Source organism: Bidens hawaiensis, unplaced genomic scaffold, assembly GCF_021521415.1.
Source record: "Bidens hawaiensis isolate Kalapana, Puna unplaced genomic scaffold, B.hawaiensis_p1.1 tig00037536_1, whole genome shotgun sequence".
NCBI lineage: Eukaryota > Viridiplantae > Streptophyta > Magnoliopsida > Asterales > Asteraceae > Bidens > Bidens hawaiensis.
Window position 1 is genome coordinate 1 of NW_027505482.1, and position 9,339 is coordinate 9,339.

The 9,339-nt window shown below is 39.4% G+C and overlaps 1 pseudogene; it reads left to right on the forward strand.

Moving 5' to 3' along the window:
• Positions 1-452: 452 nt before the first annotated feature.
• LOC143613453 (small polypeptide DEVIL 11 pseudogene) lies at positions 453-834 on the forward strand (annotated as a pseudogene).
• The last annotated feature ends 8,505 nt before the right edge of the window (positions 835-9,339 follow it).

Genomic DNA, 9,339 nt, shown 5'->3' on the forward strand with positions numbered 1-9,339 from the left:
ATGTCGGCCCCAAAACATTTCCCCCATTTGTAGCCCAGGGGCGGTGTTGATCGCCCCATCGTCCTTTTATCGCTCAAAAATACCGCCCTAACTTGCACACTATCCCTCTTTTAATAAAAAAGAGAAAAAAAAAACCTTATATACATTACTAAGAAAATAAAAGCTCTTGATATTTTTGTAAAACTTGATATTAAAAAAAAATTATAGACCCACAAGTCATTTCCCAATTCCCATCTAATTATAATAATAATAACAATAATAGTGAGGTATAGAAGTTTCACCATATATACATACACAACACACACAGTCACACACACACAGTTTCTACACGTATAAGGTGAACATGCAAACGTCATAAATAATTTGCTAGAAACCCTATTATTATTTTCCATATATTTTACTATTTATAGCTTTCCAACGTCTCACCTTGATCAAGCCACTTTACCCTTTCTCTCTCTAGAACTCCTATACAGAAAGCAATAATATTATTCAGATCAGAGTCAGTGATCACAAACTGATTACTGCATGGATAAGAAATGGAAGCTATCAAAAGAAGATCCAAACAATCATTCAACAAAATCATCATCATTGTTTAGAAGCATGTCACAGAAAAGCTCCACAAAGTCACCACTTTTGAGATCTTTTTCACAAAAGAGTTCATCAAAGAACAAGTTCCCATCAGATCTCACAAGAAGTAGTTCGCAAAAATGCGCAAACTTTACTCGAAAATGCGGTCATTTGGCTAAAGAACAGAAGGCGAGGTTTTATATTGTCAAACGTTGTGTTACAATGTTGGTGTGTTGGAAAAAACATGGAGATTCTTGATGGTTTTGTTTAGGGTTAATTTGGGTTGGGATTAATTGGGAAGTATAAATAAGCGGCGAAGCGTGGATATACATGTGTTTTACATTTAAAAGATTTATTAAAATCTTATTCTACATGTAAAAAACTAGTTTTTACATAATCTTTTTATGGAGCTTCTTGAATATAAATAAATGGAGAAGCCGTTTTTTATTAGAACGTTTTCTAAGTACGTTTATATGCAAAACGCTCCAAAAAGATTATGTAAACATAATTTTATTTTTACATGTGAAATAAGTTTTTTTATGAGCTTTTTACATGTAAAACTTGTAATTCCTGGATTTCCCATTTATTTATGGTTTCTTAATAAACCTCCCTCTTTTAGGGTTTGATGATGTTTTTTCTTCTGCTTTAGGGTTTTAAAGTATAAAAAGTTAAAAACCCTGTGTTTTTTCTGCCATCCCATAAGAAGAAGAAAAAATTATTAGTATTTTCTTTTGTTTTTTTTATAATATTTTTTATTTACATCCTTCTTTGTGCGCTTAGAGTTTAAGTTAAAATGGAAGCATAAGAGGCAAGCAGCACATGCAGTGATGCTACTAAAGAAGGGTGACATTAATGTACCATGTATAAATCTATATAGATTTTAATAGATTAGAGTATTATTTTATATTTATGCTTTAGCCTCCCATCTTTATCATCTTACACTCTCATGTGCCATTAGTATGCATTTCTTGATATGAGAGAGATTCTCTTCTTTTTTCTATATTATATTTTTTTGATTTTTATATCATTTGTGGATGAAGTTTTTTTTTTTTACCGAAGTTCAGTTTTACTCTGGACCATCACCTACAAACTAATGATGGTTCTTACATTCACCGGAATAACAGACAAATCTGGCAGTAGATGAACCAAGAGATTCATTCAATGTGTCTAGCTAATGTCTTTACATATAAACATATAATTTATAACGGTCTTAAACTACTTAGCAGTGTTTTCATAATTACTAGTTGTAGTGACGAAACTTAGACTTTTATATACATGGATCTGTTTCGAGGTCCTTCTATGCTTCGTCCTTGATTGGTTGAACTGGATTTCAATTCCTTTTTATTTAAAACCTCAATTTCTTATTGATTTACTGTAAATTCATATTTTTTAAAGTTAAGTAATCATATTTTATTAAAATTGGAAAATATATATACTTTCATATTTTGAATTTTATGAAAAGTTTTAATTATATATATATAATATTTTAAATTTAGTAAACTAATTTTGCTCTCTAGTGAGTCCGGTTCTAAAACATTGCTATTTGGTTATACGCGACGGGGACATGGATTTCGGTCAACATCGTTAGACGGATAAAAAACCGTCGACAAAAATAAACCTAAAAGATCTATAAAGAAAATGAAAAATTATCACAGCAAACATAGTTTAAAAAAAATATTATTAAAGTTTGGGGGTCGTATGATAACACTATTAAAATTTAAAGAAAATCGTAAATTTGTAATGAAAAGAAATTTAATCCACTTATCAGTGTAACGTGGACCGATAGTGAATTACAACTGTATATGTAGTTTTGAAATCTATATAAGTATAATTTTATTTCAATACATGTAATCGGATTACAAAACAAAATGAACTGAAAGTTTCTAACGCCCTTAGTTTTTTTTATTTGTGTGATTTTAAACAAATTTTGGTGTATAGTTTTTTCACAAGTTATTTAATTATATATTTTTAGGTCTCAATTGATGAGATGTTTCTGACATATATAGGCCATATGATATGCATAAAAAATTAAAAAAAAAGTAAGAAAAAGAAGAAGAAAAGAGTGAAATGAAATGAGCTACAAACAAAGGAGTGGTTGTTAACATATGAGCTCAATTTTTATATTCATAGTGATTAGAGGCTAACGGTGGAGGCTCGGTGGATTCAACGGCTTCTACAAAGCCTCCGTTGCAGTACGGACACAAAACGGTGTCGTTTGCTGGGAGTCTAACAAAGCGTGTGCATCTGTAACACCAATACGACGTCGTGGTGGTTGTTCTTGACATTTTTGTTTAAATATGTGACACGTGGATTGAGATGTGAGTTGACGGACTGGTTAAGTGGTGTGGTGTTTAAGCTTGCCGGAAAATGATGCCGTTAAGTTTTAGACGGAGGGTGTGGGTTTGAAAGTGATACGGTTTCATGGTCAAGTTATGGGTGTTGCACTTGTGTTGGTTTTATACCCGTGTGTGTGGGATAAACTCATAAAAGTTATATTCAAAATAGTTTCCGTTAAAGCAATGTTAAAAGTAAAATGATACTTTTATAAAATAAGTGATTCTAGAGAGTTTAATAATCAACTAATGTCGTCAATGAGCTAGTGGTGGAGTGACAAGAAAAAGACTTGGTATTTAATGTTACTCAGGTTCGATTCTTGCTCACAACATTTAGTTTCAGAGGTACCAGGGTGATGATGGGAGACTAGGCGAGTAGGTGACTTTCACTAGTTTAATCCTTAAACTAAACGAGTTTTATCTCACTGTATTGTTGTGCCTTCATGCGAGTGTTCACGGGTGTTGGTCTTAGGTGAGGGTTTTTCCCAGATCAAAAGACGAGTGTATCCGGACGCAGGGAATTTAGTCAGTCGCCCATTTAAAAAAAAATCTACTAGTTTTGGATTTCGATGTTTAGTGGTGCTGACAACTTCTGGCACGCATAACAACTAAAGACGCAGAGGTCAATAAGTTTTGCTTTGAGTGTCGAAGCATGAAATGAATCTGACCTGATCCATGACGATGTTTCCACGGATTTCGAGATGAACGAACCACATCTGGGTCTTCTCCTCCGGCTGCTGTGACCTGCAATAGCATTTTGGGAGTGTGGAGGTGACTGCTAAGATATCCTGAGGATTTCTTGTTCACAGACACAAAAAAGTGGTGGTGGCTCTTATTGAGCATGACCCCTAATAAGGAGGTGGAGACCTCCTTATATAGAGAGTCTCATGGCCACCATCATGGTACCCTATTGGGCCTAGCCCAATTAGGGTTACCTCCACAAAACCCCCTCAGCCCAATAACATTGCATTAGTCCCTGTAATAAAATGAGCCAAACATAATAGATTTAGGGTCGTAGAGCCGGGTTTTAGTACCATACCCCTACAAGCCCCCCAAGTCCAGTGTTGCTCCTGGGCGCGCAAGCGTCTAGGTGGAGCGCTGGACTTTATAAGGTGTGAGGCGGTTTTTCCCTTTCCTTTGGCCTTGTCTTTATTGTCTGAGTTTTGGGAGGTTTTCCCCATGATGGTGACAAGCTGTAAAAATAATGAAGCCTGCGCGTGAGGCGGCTTACGAGCTATAATAATAGAGCCTGCGCACGAGAGGCGACTTACGAGCTAAGAATAATAAAGCCTACGCGCGAGAGGCGTCTTACGAGCTGAGAATGATATAGCCTGCGCGTGAGGCGCCTTACGAGCTATGAGAATAGTAGAGCCTGCGCGCGAGAGGCGTCTTATGAGCTTTGAGAATAATAATTAAGCTGGCGCGCGGGGCGACTTACGAGCTGAGAATAATAAAGCCTGCACACGAGGGGCGTCTTACGAGCTGTAGCATAATAAAGCCTGCGCGTGAGGCGTCTTACGAGCTAAGAATAATAAAGCTTGCGCGCGAGAGGCGTCTTATGAGCTTTGAGAATAATAATTGAGCTGGCGCGTGAGGCGGCTTACGAGCTGTGAGTAATAAAGCTTGCGCGCGAGAGGCGTCTTATGAGCTTTGAGAATAATAATTGAGCTGGCGCGTGAGGCGACTTACGAGCTGAGAATAATAAAGCCTGCGCGCGAGGGGCGTCTTACGAGCTGTAGCATAATAAAGCCTGCGCGTGAGGCGTCTTACGAGCTAAGAATAATAAATCCTGCGCGCGAGGGGCGTCTTACGAGCTGTGTGAATAATAAAAGCCTGCGCGTGAGGCGACTTACGGGCTAAAAGAATAGTAACAGCTTGCGCGCGAGGCGTCTTATGAGCTGTAATAATAATAACAGCCTGCGCGCGAGGCGTCTTATGAGCTGTGTGAATAATAAAGCCTGCGCGCGAGAGGCGTCTTACGAGCTACTTTATGTCCCGCGCCACGTGCAGATGTTGCATGCGCGTGCGCGTAGACTTTGGTTTTGTGTTATGCGCCACGCGCAGATGTTGCATGCGCGTGCGTGTAGACTGTGACATGTGTGAGCATGTGATGCATAAGCGTGTGTAATATGCGTGAGCATATGTGATGCGTGAGCATATGGTATGAGGATTCCCAACCCTTAAGTTTGGCACGTAGCCATATGGGATATTATGAGGATTCCCAACCTTGAAGTTTGGCGCGTAGCCATATGGGATATTAGGAGGATTCCCAACCTTGGCGCGTAGCCATATGGGATATTATGAGGATTCCCAACCTTGGCGCGTAGCCATATGGGATATTATGAGGATTCCCAACCTTGGCGCGTAGCCATATGGGATATTATGAGGATTCCCAACCTTGGCGCGTAGCCATATGGGATATTAGGAGGATTCCCAACCTTGAAGTTTGGCGCGTAGTCATATGGGATGTTAGGAGGATTCCCAACCTTGAAGTTTGGCGCGTAGCCATATGGGATATTATGAGGATTCCCAACCTTGGCGCGTAGCCATATGGGATGTTAGGAGGATTCCCAACCTTGAAGTTTGGCGCGTAGCCATATGGGATATTATGAGGATTCCCAACCTTGGCGCGTAGCCATATGGGATATTAGGAGGATTCCCAACCTTGGCGCGTAGCCATATGGGATATTATGAGGATTCCCAACCTTGGCGCGTAGCCATATGGGATATTATGAGGATTCCCAACCTTGGCGCGTGGCGCGAAGCCATGTGGGATATTATGAGGATTCCCAACCTTTAAGCGTGGCGCGAAGCCATGTGGGATATTATGAGGATTCCCAACCTTTAAGTTTGACTCATTCGTTGATTTGGATTAGACTAGTCTCGTCTGATGAGTACCATCATGCTCGCGCGCAGATGTGACGCGCGAGCATACATGATGCGTGAGCATCTGATATGTATGAGCATACGTGAAGCCCGATAGAATATGTGATGCGTGAGCGTATAAGATGCGTGAGCATCTGATGCATAAGCATACGTGATGCGTGAGCACACGTGATGCGTGAGCACATGTGACGCGTGAGCATGCGTGATGCTTGAGCGTAATCGCCTGGAGCGCGCATGCGACCCGTTGTGGCGAAGAGTGATCGCCGGGAGCGCGCATGCGGAATCCGAAGTTGATCCGCGGTGGCGCGCATGATCTAGAGATTTTGAATGCATGAGCATCTGTGATGTGTGAGCATGCGTGCTGCGTGAGCATGCTTGATGTTTGAGCATCGATGCGTGAGCATACTTAGATGTTTGAGCATGCTTGATGTTTGAGCATGCTTGATGCTTGAGCATGCTTGATGCGTGAGCATCGATGCGTGAGCATGCAAATGTTTGAGCATGCTTGATGCTTGAGCGAACCCAGATCTGATTCAGCACAGATATGAGGGTTTTTCCCAAAATATCGGGTATTTCTTCCTGTGTATTTCCAGATCATTGTTCAGATCCGATAGTATTTCTTCCTGTGTATTTCTTCCAACAGATCTGATAGTATTTCCAGGTCTGGAAATATTTTTTAGATCTACGGAAGAACATATCTGAGAGAAGAAATCGTAGATCTGAGATATCGATGAACAGATCTGGAATATTGATGAACAGATCTGAGATATTGATGAACAGATCTGGAATATTGATGAACAGATCTGGAATATTGATCCGTATATCTGAGATCTTGATGAACAGATCTGTAGATCTTGATGAACAGATTTGTAGATCTTGATGAACAGATCCGTAGATCTGATGAACAGATCCGTAGATCTGAGATGCTGATGGACAGATCGGAGGGCCGAAACGAGAAGCGAAGTATGGTTCATTGCCGTCCCACGGATGGCGCCAATGTCGAAGCATGAAATGAATCTGACCTGATCCATGACGATGTTTCCACGGATTTCGAGATGAACGAACCACATCTGGGTCTTCTCCTCCGGCTGCTGTGACCTGCAATAGCATTTTGGGGGTGTGGAGGTGACTGCTAAGATATCCTGATGATTTCTTGTTCACAGACACAAAAAAGTGGTGGTGGCTCTTATTGAGCATGACCCCTAATAAGGAGGTGGAGACCTCCTTATATAGAGAGTCTCATGGCCACCATCATGGTACCCTAATGGGCCTAGCCCAATTAGGGTTACCTCCACAAAACCCCCTCAGCCCAATAACATTGCATTAGTCCCTGTAATAAAATGAGCCAAACATAATAGATTTAGGGTCGTAGAGCCGGGTTTTAGTACCATACCGGCCATGAGACTCTCTATATAAGGAGGTCTCCACCTCCTTATTAGGGGTCATGCTCAATAAGAGCCACCATCACTTTTTTGTGTCTGTGAACAAGAAATCCTCAGGATATCTTAGCAGTCACCTCCACACCCCCAAAATGCTATTGCAGGTCACAGCAGCCGGAGGAGAAGACCCAGATGTGGTTCGTTCATCTCGAAATCCGTGGAAACATCGTCATGGATCAGGTCAGATTCATGACGATGTTTCCACGGATTTCGAGATGAACGAACCACATCTGGGTCTTCTCCTCCGGCTGCTGTGACCTGCAATAGCATTTTGGGGGTGTGGAGGTGACTGCTAAGATATCCTGAGGATTTCTTGTTCACAGACACAAAAAAGTGGTGGTGGCTCTTATTGAGCATGACCCCTAATAAGGAGGTGGAGACCTCCTTATATAGAGAGTCTCATGGCCACCATCATGGTACCCTAATGGGCCTAGCCCAATTAGGGTTACCTCCACAAAACCCCCTCAGCCCAATAACATTGCATTAGTCCCTGTAATAAAATGAGCCAAACATAATAGATTTAGGGTCGTAGAGCCGGGTTTTAGTACCATACCCCTACATTGAGCTTAACTGGTTTCATGTAAAAAGGTTGACATATTTAAGACAGTTAAATTGTGTCTAAGCATGTAAAACACTTGTTAACCTGTTAATGATATGTTAGAACATGTTTGTAATTTTGATATATGGCATGTCTTTGTTACCTTACGCCACGCAGTTGGATTTTTGATTCAAGTATGTTAAGGTTTAATCATTAGATAAGAACAATATTATTGTTATGTTTGGTGGGACATAATATTGTGGGTTTACGGTCAACGAGGATGTTTAATATTGTTGATGGAATGTAAATACAAGCACGCTTGACAAAGAACCCATCTGCACGTCGTCTATACGCAAGGGAGATGGCATGTTAACAGGTAAATCTCGACTTAACCAAACACAAAGCGTTTTGGGACTACATACGAAACAGACTCTTTTTAAAGCTCCACTTTTAAAATGTCTTGTGGCATTAGTAGCATAATAGGTGATACCCTGTGAATTATCGCATGGTCATTGATAATAACGTAATAAGTATAGAGACAAAATTAACCATGACATTATACACCTAGTCTATAAATCCTTAAGAACTTTTTAAAAGGTCTCATTAAACACCAAGTAGTTTTGGCATACCACCTTTCCTCCAATTACAACATTTATTTTTCACTTTCAGGAGTGTTTGGCTCAACATAGCATGATTGGGGCTAGTCTTTATTTTATTCCTATAAAGCTATAACTACCGAATCTAAATAATTTGTATGTCAATCTTCTTTGATTCATTTGAAGACAAAACATATTTTGACACATTGAAAATGATTTGTTTGTTATCAAAAATTAATTAAAGGAAATTAATAAAAGAGCTAAAAGCCTACCATCGAGGGCGTGAACGGTCTAAGCTAAATAAAGAACGATCTAAGCTAAATAAAGAACGATCACATTCTATTAATCCAGATATGAATATTGATTGTTTTAAACGATTTTTATGTTTCTAGAAACGAGGCATCTTTCATGAATGTAGGGGATGTAAACAAGTCTGTCTAGTAGAGGCCGAACTCAACTAATATATATATATATATATATATATATATTAGTTAGTTTTTAATCTTACTGTACAATATAATAATTATAGTTATGAAATGTATGTTACTATAAAGAAAAGTTATATAAAATAGCATACTTGTTTATACTCGTGAGTATAATCGAGCTTGAGAAATGCACCTTGTGCTAGAGCTGTTTATTTACTGAGCTCCAAGGGACTCAAGCTCATTCAAACTCAAGCTAGATCCGAGCTTTTAATAAACCAATCCGAGTAGCTTACTAAATTATTGAGATGTTTATTTATTGAGCTCCATGGAGACTCAATTTAGCTCATTCAAATTCCAGCTAGATTCTAGCTTTTAACTAACCAATCCGAGTAGGTTACTAAATGCTCGGCTTCTCTACATCATTAACGTCCAGAATACAATAAGTTTGTAGCGTTATTTCTTATAACAAAACAACACGTTAACTTTGGGGCATTAAGTTACTTCATAATATCAGCCAGTTGAAAACAAAAATCCTAATATGGGTTCTTTGTAAGA